This window comes from Bos taurus, chromosome 5, assembly GCF_002263795.3.
Source record: "Bos taurus isolate L1 Dominette 01449 registration number 42190680 breed Hereford chromosome 5, ARS-UCD2.0, whole genome shotgun sequence".
Taxonomy (NCBI): Eukaryota; Metazoa; Chordata; class Mammalia; order Artiodactyla; family Bovidae; genus Bos; species Bos taurus.
The window spans coordinates 87,515,576-87,527,467 of record NC_037332.1 but is presented as its reverse complement, the minus strand read 5'-3'; positions in this window follow the sequence as shown (position 1 = coordinate 87,527,467).

Below are 11,892 nucleotides of genomic sequence, written 5' to 3'. Positions count from 1 at the left end.
TCTTCTGACCCCAGCTCCACCTGCTGTCTTGCCTGGGCAGAGGAAGCTGAATGAGTGAGGTGGAGGAAGGGGAGAAACTAGAGAGGATATTGAGAAAAGTTTGAATGTGCAGACCTCATTTGGGAGTACCAGTACAAGTTGGGGAGGAGTAACATTGTAGCTTTGAATTACGCACTTTTGACTTAACTTTTTTATTTTTTGATGTGGGCATCTTTAAAGTCTTTTTTGAACTTGTTACAATATTGCTTCTGTTTTCTATTTTGGTTTTTTGGTCCCGAGGCATGTGGAATCTCAGCTTCCCAACCAGGAATCAAACCGGAACCCAGTGCATTGGAAGACTAAGTCTTAACCACTGTACCACCTAGGAAGTCCTCTTGACTTAACTTATAATTAAAAGATGAGACTCTTTCACACAAAATGGTTTTCTTATCTGAGGATGCCTGGAAAAATGAATTTCATCTTCCCAGAATTTCTTTCAGGAGTAGATGAAGCATTAACTCAATGGAATGAACCAAACTTGAAGGTGGTGGTGAAGAAAACAGTGGTTTTATTAACTGAGTCCTACTAGAGTTACATGTTCACATGTTAAGAGAGGAAGCTTTTTTATTTTTCCTCCAGGCAGTTCCATGACTATTCTAAAAATCACTGGTTCTCAGGGAACACACTCACCATGGGTACTTCGCTCTCCGTCCACTAGGAGGCGCCAAGAAACCCGGAGGTAGGAGCAGAGGCTGTCTGAACTGAAAATCCACCCAACTGATTAGTTCCCTGGCCAGCAGCCTGAGTTAAAAGTTTCTCCCACAGGTAGACCTCAGACATCTCAAAGTGGTTCCCTATCATCTGGAAAGATTTTTTGAAATTACAGATTCTTATGTTCCATCGTAGACCCACTGACTCAGAATCTCTGGAGGCATTTTGAAGAGTGTTACAAGTCTTTTAAGTGACTGTGGTCCTTTGGGTCATAAGGTTTGGCATTTGGGAGGATGGGTGAGAATGCTGGAGTCTGCAATGAATGTATTGCTCTTAAAAAAAACCAACAACGCACAAGTATTCTGGTGAAAGGAGTGAAGCTTCAAGGGTTTCTGTTATGTATTCTTTTTTAAAAACTTTATCTTTAAACATGAAGATTGCTAATTGCAACTAGATAAATGTCAGGGTGTTTATTGGGTTGGTCTTTTCCCACTATATTGGAACATTACTTCTATTATAGTGGCTTCTTAGCCATCTGGTAATTCTGTTGATGGGAGCAAAAATGGAAAACAGAGGGCACTATTAGCCCACAACTGCAAAACATAACAGTTGTCTGATTTTCCACCCATCTTGCCAGAACTAGGCCAATGACAATATTGTTTCTAACCCACATGTCTCCCTCAGGCCAATTTGGAAATGCATCTCTTGTGGCAGAACAAGTCTGTCACTGATGGAAAAGAATCAGTAGGTTAAAAAATAAAGATCAGGTCCAGGAGTTTTGCCAGCATCAAGAATGTGCTTCATCAGTAGAACAGGGTATGGGATAATAATCATTCTAATTTTCTTTGTCTTTTGCTTTGGAACTCTTTGCCATTGTTGAATAAGGACCAAATGCAATGCAATGCACTGTTTTATTAGTGTTCTCTTAGCCAGTGTATTAATAATTTTTCCTGACAAATGTCTGAGAGGAGGGGTGTTGCAGCCTGATTTATGGCTACTTCACTTTGCAAGTCATATGTTCAGGATAGCACAAATAGAAGAATGTTTTAAGAGCCAAAAATATGAAATGTTAAACTTTATTTCTGAGGGATTTTATTTTTGTTCTCGATTTAGAAGCATTAGTATATTTTCTTGACAACTGAACAGCGAGGGAGATGTTTTGGCTGGTGTAAATACCTATAGGCTGAAGAAGAATGCATTAATTTGTTCACTGAGTTTTGAGCACATTGTTGAGTTGAGAAATTTCAGAGAAGGCACCTTCTTTATCTAATCAAACATTGGAGGATGGTAAGACTGGGGAATGGCATTTTATTGCTCTTGGGTCACAGAGAAGGAGCACTTTGTCTGAAAGATGAGGGAAAGAATGTGATAATTATTCTCAAATGGATGAAGAGTTATCATAGGGAAGAATTCTGTGATGCTCCAAGGGGCAGAATTAGAGCCCACTCCTTCAATCCCCATATCTGGTTGGTTGGAAAGTACTGATGATGATTTTATCTCTGAATTCTGTTGGTTCATCCCTTCCTCACTTGTAGCACCTTGGTTTAGACATATTTACTATTTCAGGAGAAAGGAACAGAGAGAGGGTTGGAGAGAGAAAGAGAGGAAACACATCGTGTACAGGTCTCTCTACTTACGTTTTCTCCTTTCTCAGATTGCTCCTCTGCCCATGGAATTCTCCAGGCAAGAATACTGGCTGCTACTGCTGCTAAGTCGCTTCAGTCGTGTCTGACTCTGTGCGACCCCACAAACGGCAGCCCACCAGGCTCCTCCGTCCCTGGGATTCTCCAGGCAAGAACACTGGAGTGGGTTGCCATTTCCTTCTCCAATGCGTGGAAGTGAAAAATGAAAGTGAAGTTGCTCAGTCGTGTCCGACTCTTTGTGACCCCATGGACTGCAGCCTACCAGGCTCCTCCACCCATGGGATTTTCCAGGCAAGAGTACTGGAGTGGGGTGCCCTTGCCTTTTCTGAAGAATACTGGAGTGGGAAGCTATTCCCTTCTCCAGGGGATTTTCCTGGACTCGGGAATCGAACCCAGGTCTCCTGCATTGTGAGCAGATTCTTTACCATTTGAGCCATCAAGGAAGCCCAATACTTTTTCTCTATTCTTATGTTTTCTCCTTTCTCAGATTCATCCTGTACTTCAGAGTAATTGTTCAAATCAGAAAAAAAAAACTTATGGATATCAAAAGGAAAAGGTATGGGAGAGGGATAAATTAGGAGTTTGGGATCAACATATACACCCTACTATATTTAAAAAAGATAAACCACAAAGGAACCTACTGTATAGCACAGGGAACTCTACTTGATATTCTGTAATAACCTAAATGGGAAAATAATTTGAGCAAGAATAGATATATGTATAACTGAATCACTTTGCTGTATACCTGAAACTAACACAATACTGTAAATCAACTATACTCCAATATACAATAAAAACTAAAAGAAAAATTCTAGGATGTTATATACCATATCTGCTTAAAATAAAGCTTATTAATAAAACTTCAGAAAGAAAAATGAAAGCCAATCATGTTACTTCCTTATTTAACATTCTTTTTTTATTATTCAATTTATTTATTTTAATTGGAGGATAATTACTTTACAATATTGTGGTGGTTTTTGCCATACATCATCATGAATTGGCCATAGGTATACATGGTCCCCTCCCTCCTGAACGTCCCTCCCACCTCCCTCCCCACCTCATCCCTCCAGGTTGTCACAGACCTCATTCAACATTCTTTACTGATTCCCCCAAAGCCTGGAATTCAAACTTCTTATCATGAAGAACAAGTGTTTTCCTGACTTGCTTCTTACCAACTTTTGTCGGTCCTATCTTCTGCTCCACAGACTTTTATTCTGGACTTACTGAGCCACTTTAAGTTTCTCAAATAAGTCATGCTTTTTTAGGCTTCCATGCTTGTATTCATACTCTTCCTCGAACGAGATGTTTTTTCTCTTTTGAGTCCCGTTCACCCTTTTCTGATACCATGCTTTCTCTGGAGTCTTCTGAGCACTCTCAGCAGAAGTAGTGGCTTTTGCATCTGGCTTCTCAGAGCACTTTGTAAATCTGTGTTGTTGTTTAGTTACTCAGTCGTGTCCAACTCTTTGGTGACTCCACAGACTGTAGCCCACCAGGCTCCTTTGTCCATGGGATGTCCCAGGCAAGAATACTGGACTGGATTGCCATTTCCTTCTCCAGGGGATCTTTCTGACCCAGGGATCGAACCCAGATCTCCTGCACTGGCAGGCAGATTCTTTACAGCTGAGACACCTGAGAACCCCCATATAGCTCAGTGTTTATTATTCCATTGTCAGACCCCGAACCCCTGGCCGCATGACATTTTGAGCTTCCTGGAGGCAGTTGTGTGTCTCTCTCCAACCTCCAGCAGAGTGTGTTTCTTCTCCGGAGCTGTGTTGAAGCTCTTTACAGGAGGATTTCCTCTCAGTATGAGTTAGAACTTTAAAACAATTAAAACTGTTCAAAAATTGAAGAGGCTGCATGGTACAGAGTAGGTGCTTCACAAATAAGTGGAATATTGAGCGAGCTGTGAACACTTGAATCTCCTGTCACCAGGAAGTATTCAAGTTGTTTGACAGGCTGTTTCAAGCATCATAAGAAGTGCTTTGTGATGAATCATTGAAAAATTTCCATCAAGTTATTGACAGTATTTCACTATATTTTGGGAAGTTATCTATCTATCTATCTATCTTTATATCTATCTTCCTATCACCTACCTACCTAAATGATTAAAATAATACTAAATTTTTTCCACATCATAATTCTTTTTTTCCTGCTTGAAGATTTGATAAACAGTCAAGTGTGAATATTATCTAAAGAGTTTTTCTTTTACTTTTAGCAACTAGGGCTATTCATACCTTCTCAATTCTTTCCAACAAGTCTTCAGGATAATTCTTGCTGTTACTGATGACTAAAGTACCTACATGATAGGAATGGATTGAAAAAAAGTTAATACTTTGAAGGGAAAGGATAAACCTCATAGTTCCTCATCAAAGTTAGAGAAAAAGCGAAGAAATTATGCAAAAAGGAAAATGCATGTTAAATTTTTAAGATTAACTTGAATATGATAATTTATATCTTTGAATATAACATATTATGTAGCTTTATTATTTATCCAACTTTTCCAAGTGTCAAGATGTATACAGGAAAGGTACTGACTCTTATTATGATGTACTCTTTGGTGTACAATCCTTGCAAATACAATCCTTGACATGAAGTGATGCTCTTGATAGCATTTAGATAAACAGTGTATCCTAAAAGAGAAACTTCCCAGACACAAGGACAGGAGAATATCACAGGGAGGCAAGAAGGGGCCTTACCTAGGGATGGGTTAAATTGGTATAACAAAGAGACAAAAATGACAAACGCCTACATCAGTGAGACTCCAATAAAAAGGTATTTCAGAAACACAAAAAGCAAGCAAAAAATTACAGATGTCTCAAGCAAAAGAAGTTTATTTCTCCTTCACATAAGAGGATGGAGGTAGGCTGGTGGTCCAGGGAGAGTGGGCAACTCGCTCAGTGAGGATATCAGCCAGTCAGGCCCTACTTGATGCTTTGCATTCCCAGTGGGCAGTAGCTGGCAAATGTTACCCTGCATCAGACCCACCTGGTTTTTTTTTTTTTTTCCAACAGGGAGTGCTGAACTCTAACACCAGGGTTTCTGATTCAGTGTGTCTGGGGTGAGGACAGAGAACCTGAATTTCTAAAAAGCTCCCAGGTAATGCTGATGCTGCTGGTCAGAAGACTAGATTTGAAGAGGCATTGCCCTCAAATTCTATCCCCATTCTCATTGACCCAAAGGAAGGAAAAAATGGAAATCGAAAAAGATATGACTCAGAAGTTACGCATATTTTTTTCTGCTCAGATTCTTTTAGGCAGAACATAGTCAAAGAGAAGCAAAAATGCAGTTGCTTCCATTATTAAAGGGAAAAGAAATCATTCCAGTGTTGAGTCTTCTGACTTATGACAAGGTACATTGTTCTGATTATTCAGGTCTGTGATTCTCTTGGCAACGTCTTGTGCTTTTCAGTGAACTGGTCTTTCACATCTTTTATCATATTTAAAGTGTTTAATATTTTGATGCTATTGTGATATTAATTTTCATTTTAAAATTTTGAATGTTTGTTGCAAGTATATAGAAATATAGTTGTCAGTTCTTTCCAAACTGATCCATAGTGTCAATGCGAACCCAATCAAACACTCACAGGCTCTGTGTGAGTGTGTTTGTGTGTGTGTATGTGTGTGTGTGTGTGTGTGTGTGTGTGTGTGTGTGTGTGATATTGACAAGCTAACTCCAAAATTTGCAAGGAAATACAAGAACCTAGAATAACCAAAATGACTTTGAAGAAGAAGAACAAAATCAGAATGCTAGTATCACCTAATTTCAAGACTTATAAAGTTACATTAACCAATAAACTATGGCAATAACATAAGGATAGGGAAAAAAGATCAATGAAACAAAAGGAACTAAACATAGACCCCCACACATGTGGACAATTGATTTTTGAAAAAGATGCAGAGATAATTCAATGGATAAGGATAGTCTTTTCAACAATGATGCTAGAATAACTGGAAACATATATGCAAAATAATAAATGTAATAATTGGATATCTATATGAAAAACAAACAAAAACAAACTTCAATCTTAACCTGATAGTGTATATGTAAATTAACTCAAAATCTAAAAATGGATTATAGACTTAAATGTAAATACTAAAACTATAAAACCTCCAGAAGAAAACATAAGTAGAAACCTTTGTGACACTATGTTAGACAAAGATTTCTTAGATATGATGTCAAAAATATGATTTGTAAAATAAAATATTAATAAATTCAGCCTCATCAAAATTAAAAACTCCTTCTCTCTGTTAAAAGACTGAAAAGACAAGCCACAGACTGGAAGAAAATATTTGCAAAGCATATAGCTGCTAAAGCACTGTATCCACAATACATAAAAAAACTCTCTTAACTCAATAATATGAAAATAGCCTGATTAGAAATGGGCAACAGATTTAACAACATGAATTTATCTCAAAATTGCTATGCTGAGTGAAAGGGGCCAGATATTGTGTACATATAATATGAGTCAATTTGATAAAACTTTGAGCATAAAAAATTATCTATATTGACAGAGCAGATCAGATCTTGCCTGCAGGGGTAGGTGGGATGGGAAAGGGAGAGGAATTACAAAAGGCATGAGGATATTTGGGAGGTAATAGAAAACTCATCATCTTGAATGTAAAAATGGTTTTGTGGGTTTATACATACATAAAACTTAACTATGTTGTACACTTATTGTGTTTATTGCATGCTTTTATATCTCAATAAATTTGCTTCAAAAAAGGAAAAAGAGAAAAAAGATACAATGATCAAATATTAATAATATGAATTATTGTAGCTTATACTGATTTTTAAAAAATGTCCTAGAATTCAGTTGAACTAAATGGATGTTTGACTCTTCAACTATTTTAAGAGGTTCATTTATATAAAAGCCTAAGCATGGGTGAGGTTCAGGGGCAACATACCTTGAATCTACCTTAGTTACACTACCTTCATGTTACCAAATGGGAAACACATACTGGAGTCAGAGTGATTGAGAGGAAGATCTTAGAAAACCAGGATTTTAGCTTTGAGTTCTCCAAATGTCCCAGACCTAGCTTATTTATCTGACCAAACTAATTTTAAGTATTAAGTGTTAGTCGCTCAGTCACGTCTAACTCTTCGTGACCCCATGGACTGTAGCCCGCTAGGCTCCCCTGTCCATGGAATTCTCCCGGCAAGAATACTGGAGTGGGTTGCCATTTCCTTCTCCAGAGGTTCTTCCCAACCCAGGGACTGAGCTTGTGTCTCTTGCTTGACAGGCAGGTTCTTTACCACTGAGCCACCTGGGAAGTCCCATTTAATTTTGCCACCTGTAAAATAGCCAAAATAATAGCTAGTTCAGAAGATACGGTGCAGAAAGGAGACAGAATAACTAGTGAAAATGCTGTCAGACTGTTTGAAGTAGGAATAACAATACATATTCATTTTCCTGCCTTCTCTTTAGTTTTCGCACTCCCTGTACATCTCTTTTGTCATTCAACTTCAGTTGGCATCTTTCCTAAATAGTTAAAGCAAAATGTGTTGAGTCAGCAGATTTGATGGACTTCTACAGCATCTAGTGACTTGAGGCTGGCAAAACTCTTTATTCTTTTTGACCCAGAAACTGAAGCTCAGGGATTTGTAAGTTTCAAGTCACTTCAGAGGCAACTGTGGCTTTTCCCCAAGCTTGGGCTTGCAGGGACAGATGATAGAGTGAAGAAAGAATGAATCTACTTTTATACTCATGCTGAAACTTTTGAGTAAAACTGAACTGCTGTTAAGAGGGTTATGGGAAGCCTGGAATGCACTCCTTGGTGGACAGCAGTGCTAGCATTTCCAAAAAGTGTCTATTTGGGGTGAGTCATTTTAGCCCAGGATAGAGGCAGTTTGTCCATGATATCCTTGCATGGATGCTTCAGAGAAACAGCATTGAGGTGTCCACAAGTAACATGTAAGTGTGATCACACATAAGCACGATCACCAAGCACTGAAGTTATAATGAGCAGCTTGTGGCCAAGATGGGATGTAGAGGATGATGGACTTCTGAAAAATGCCTCTTTAGGGGCAATCTCCCTGTCCTGCAGGATGGAGAACTTCAACCAATGGAGTACCAGCAAATGCTTAACCATTGGCTCTGGGCAATGAGGAGAGGCCTGATTCACAGTGTCTTCCAGTTTCCATCATTTGAATACTAGTTAGTTGCTCAGTCATGCCCAACTCTTGTGACCCCATGGCTGTAGCTCACCAGGTTCCTCTGTTTATGGGATTTCCCAGGCAAGAATACTAGAGTGGGTAGCCATTCCCTTCTCCCAGGGATCTTCCTGACCCAGAGATTGAATTGATGTCTCTTGCGTCTCATTGCAGGCAGATTCTTTACCACTGAGCCATCAAGGAAGCCCTGAATACTGTCACCATGGGTAATTTTGAGTTCCTAATATATTGTTAACCAGCTCACAAATTCAGCAAAATTTAGATTGGCTTTCAAAAGCCAGCCTGAGCTAGCTCCAGCATGCCTCTAGACTCAACAATCTAGTGGGCCAGGGCAGCCATAAAGTAAAGCTAGGCTCATTCTCCACATCTTGCCCTGAACTCTACTGCTAGACTGACAGGTCCTGTTATAGTTCATGAAGTGCCTAAGGCCCCACCAACACTCAGAGGCAGAGATGAGACTTCTTCTAAAAACTAAAGAATAACTGACAGATACTGATTTCTTTTCTTCTCATGCTTTCTGATTAACCATTAGTGCAGTTTGATTCAAAGCTAAGAAGATTTCTCAATTAACAAGATCATTAGTTCCCTTTAAGTAAAGTATGTATTAGTCACTCAGTCGTGTCTGACTCTTTGTGATCCCATGGACTGTAGCCCACCAGGCTCCTGTGTCCATGGGATACTCCAGGCAAGAATACTCGACTGGATAGACATTCCCTTCTCCAGGGGATCCTTGAGACCCAGGGATTGAACCTGGATCTCCCACATTGCAGGCAGATTCTTTACCGTCTGAGTCACCAGGGAAGGCCCTCTTTAAAGAAGGAGATTTTTAATTACTGGGCTGAAATGGTACCCACAGATGCTGAGAAAGAGGATGCTGTGGTGTTTTCTCTGGAACATTCCCCAAACACATTAGTCTTAAATGGGGTCAGAGTGATAGATTTCCTGGGGAATGTTTGGGAAATGTCTTGGGAGTATTTTTAATTGCCTCAATGCTTCGGTTGCTAAAATCACTTAAGTGTCACCATAGTATATGAGGAGGCAGAGACACTCAAGATTTTGTAACACTCAGGACAGTCTCACACAGAGAATGGTCTTGTATTCTGTACAACTTCAGATGTTCTCAACAGGCATCCATGTAAGAGAAAACGTTGTTTACAATTTTCTAAGCCTGGAGTATAACACCATTTTACCTATGAACATACAGTAAACTTGAACCATGTAAAGATACATAGAATTTTGGGGCTTCCCTGGTGGCTCAGATGGTAAAGAATCTGCCTGCAATGTGGGAGACCCAGGGTCAATCCCTGAGTTGGGAAGATCCCCTGCAGAAAGGAATAGCAACCCACTTCAGTATTCTTGCCTGGAGAATTCCATGGACAGAGGAGCCTGGTGGGCAACAGTCCGTGTGGTCGCAAAGAGTTAGGCACGACTGAGCAATTAACGCACACTGTACAGTAAATTTGTACCGTGTAAAGATATACAGAATTTTCTAAGACTGCCACTACCACGTAAATGGAAGGAAACTGTGTCATGTTTTGTTGAGAACATTATCAAGCATGACACATTATTGCTGAATTATGTCCCAATTTGGGAAAGCATATCATTGCCCAGAAGATGGCCTAGCGTTTGGAGCTACCGCACACTCAAAGTGATTTTAAATATATAGGAATAGAATTGTTTAGCCTTTATTTCCAAATGTCAAATATAAACAAAAGTGTCTCAGAAATCTAAACATTTGTTGTAAATAAGTGCAAACATAGGACTGCTTCATTATGTCTTCTGGTGTGTTCGTGTTTGAGCATTTTCACATGGAAAAACATTTCATTATGTTTAATCTGCCCACTATCCACTCAGGCACCCTAGTCAGGAAACTAGAAAACCTAGCTGCTTTCTCTTTCCCACTTCTTACACTCATTCCCTATGTTCTGATTCCGTCTCCTACTTGTCCCCTTCTTGAACTTACACCCATGCTGCCTTAGTCCAGGGGCACACAATTTCTTGTCTGGACTATTCTAAAGTCTACTAATTATTTTCCTAAAATAATTTTTAAAAGAGAATATTTAAAAAATTTATTTTTTTTGGCTGCGCTGGGTCTTTGTTGCTGTGCAAGGCTTTCTCTAGTTGCTGGGAGCAAGGGCTACTGCCCAGTGAGGCGCGTGGGCTTGTTGCAGTGGCTTCTCCTGTTGCAGAGCATGGGCCCCAGGTTATGCAGGCTTCAGTCGTTGTGCCACATGGGCCCTAGGGCAAAACCTTAGTCGTTGTGGCACACAGGCTTAGTTGCTCCGCGGCATGTGGAATCTTCCCAGGTCTGGGATCAGACCTGTGTCTCCTGAATTGGCAGGTGGATTCTTTACCACTGAGCCACCAGGAAAGCCCCCTAATTAATTTCTTATTGTGCAATTTCCCCACCCTCCTCAATGCAACCCATTCTATATACAAACTTTTAATAATCTTTCCAAAACACAGAATCTGGAAAAGTTTGTTTCCTGCTGAACACTTTGTTGGGTCCTAGCAGAAGAGAGGCTAAAACCCTGACTTCTCAGTATGGTGCCGTGAGACAGTCACTGTTGATCCCCGTCCGATCTCAAATTTCAAATCTGGCTTCCACACAGTGAACCATCCATGTCCTTTCATATCCCTGAGATTTGGACACACGTTGTCTTTGTTAAGGAATATTTCCCCCAATCTTGCCAGCTAGTAAATTTTATTCATACTTTAAGACCCAGCCCAGGACCCTGTTCAGAACCTCCCTGACACGACGGCTTCAAGCGATCGTAGTACTCTTCTTTCTTGCGTTGTTTAGTGTACTTACTCAAACAGAGCAGTCCGGTTGCCACCAGGCAGGACAGTAGCCCATTACCTCACTTCCTGTTCGTACAAGAGGATGATGGGAAGGGACAAAGATGTCACGACTGTTTTTGTTTGTCTGACTCTACCATGAGGCATGCGGAATCTGAGTTCCCCCACCAGGGAATCCAACCCAGGCCCTCTGCAGTGAAAGCACGAAGTCTCAACCACTGAATTGCCAAGTCCCAGGACATCCCAGGACGATTGTTGACCTGCCAGTTGGATGCAGGCAATCAGAGGCTCCACACCCTCTCCCCTGTCTTTGAAATACACATTTCACCCACCATTCGCACACTAGGAGCTATTTCAAAGACAGAGCCTTGAGGGGATGAGATGTTGTTGAGACCATCTGGATGGTATATACATGACTAAACATAGTTATGGCATCTATATACATTTAAAAAATTCTGACCAGGAGGGGCAGAGACCTAACCATCTTGTGGTCCCGTGACAAGCCTCTTAAGTAAGTTTCCTTGCTGATTACACCTGCCACCTACCAATATGGAGGGTCTGCCTCTTCCTTTGGTCTCTCTTTGTCCTC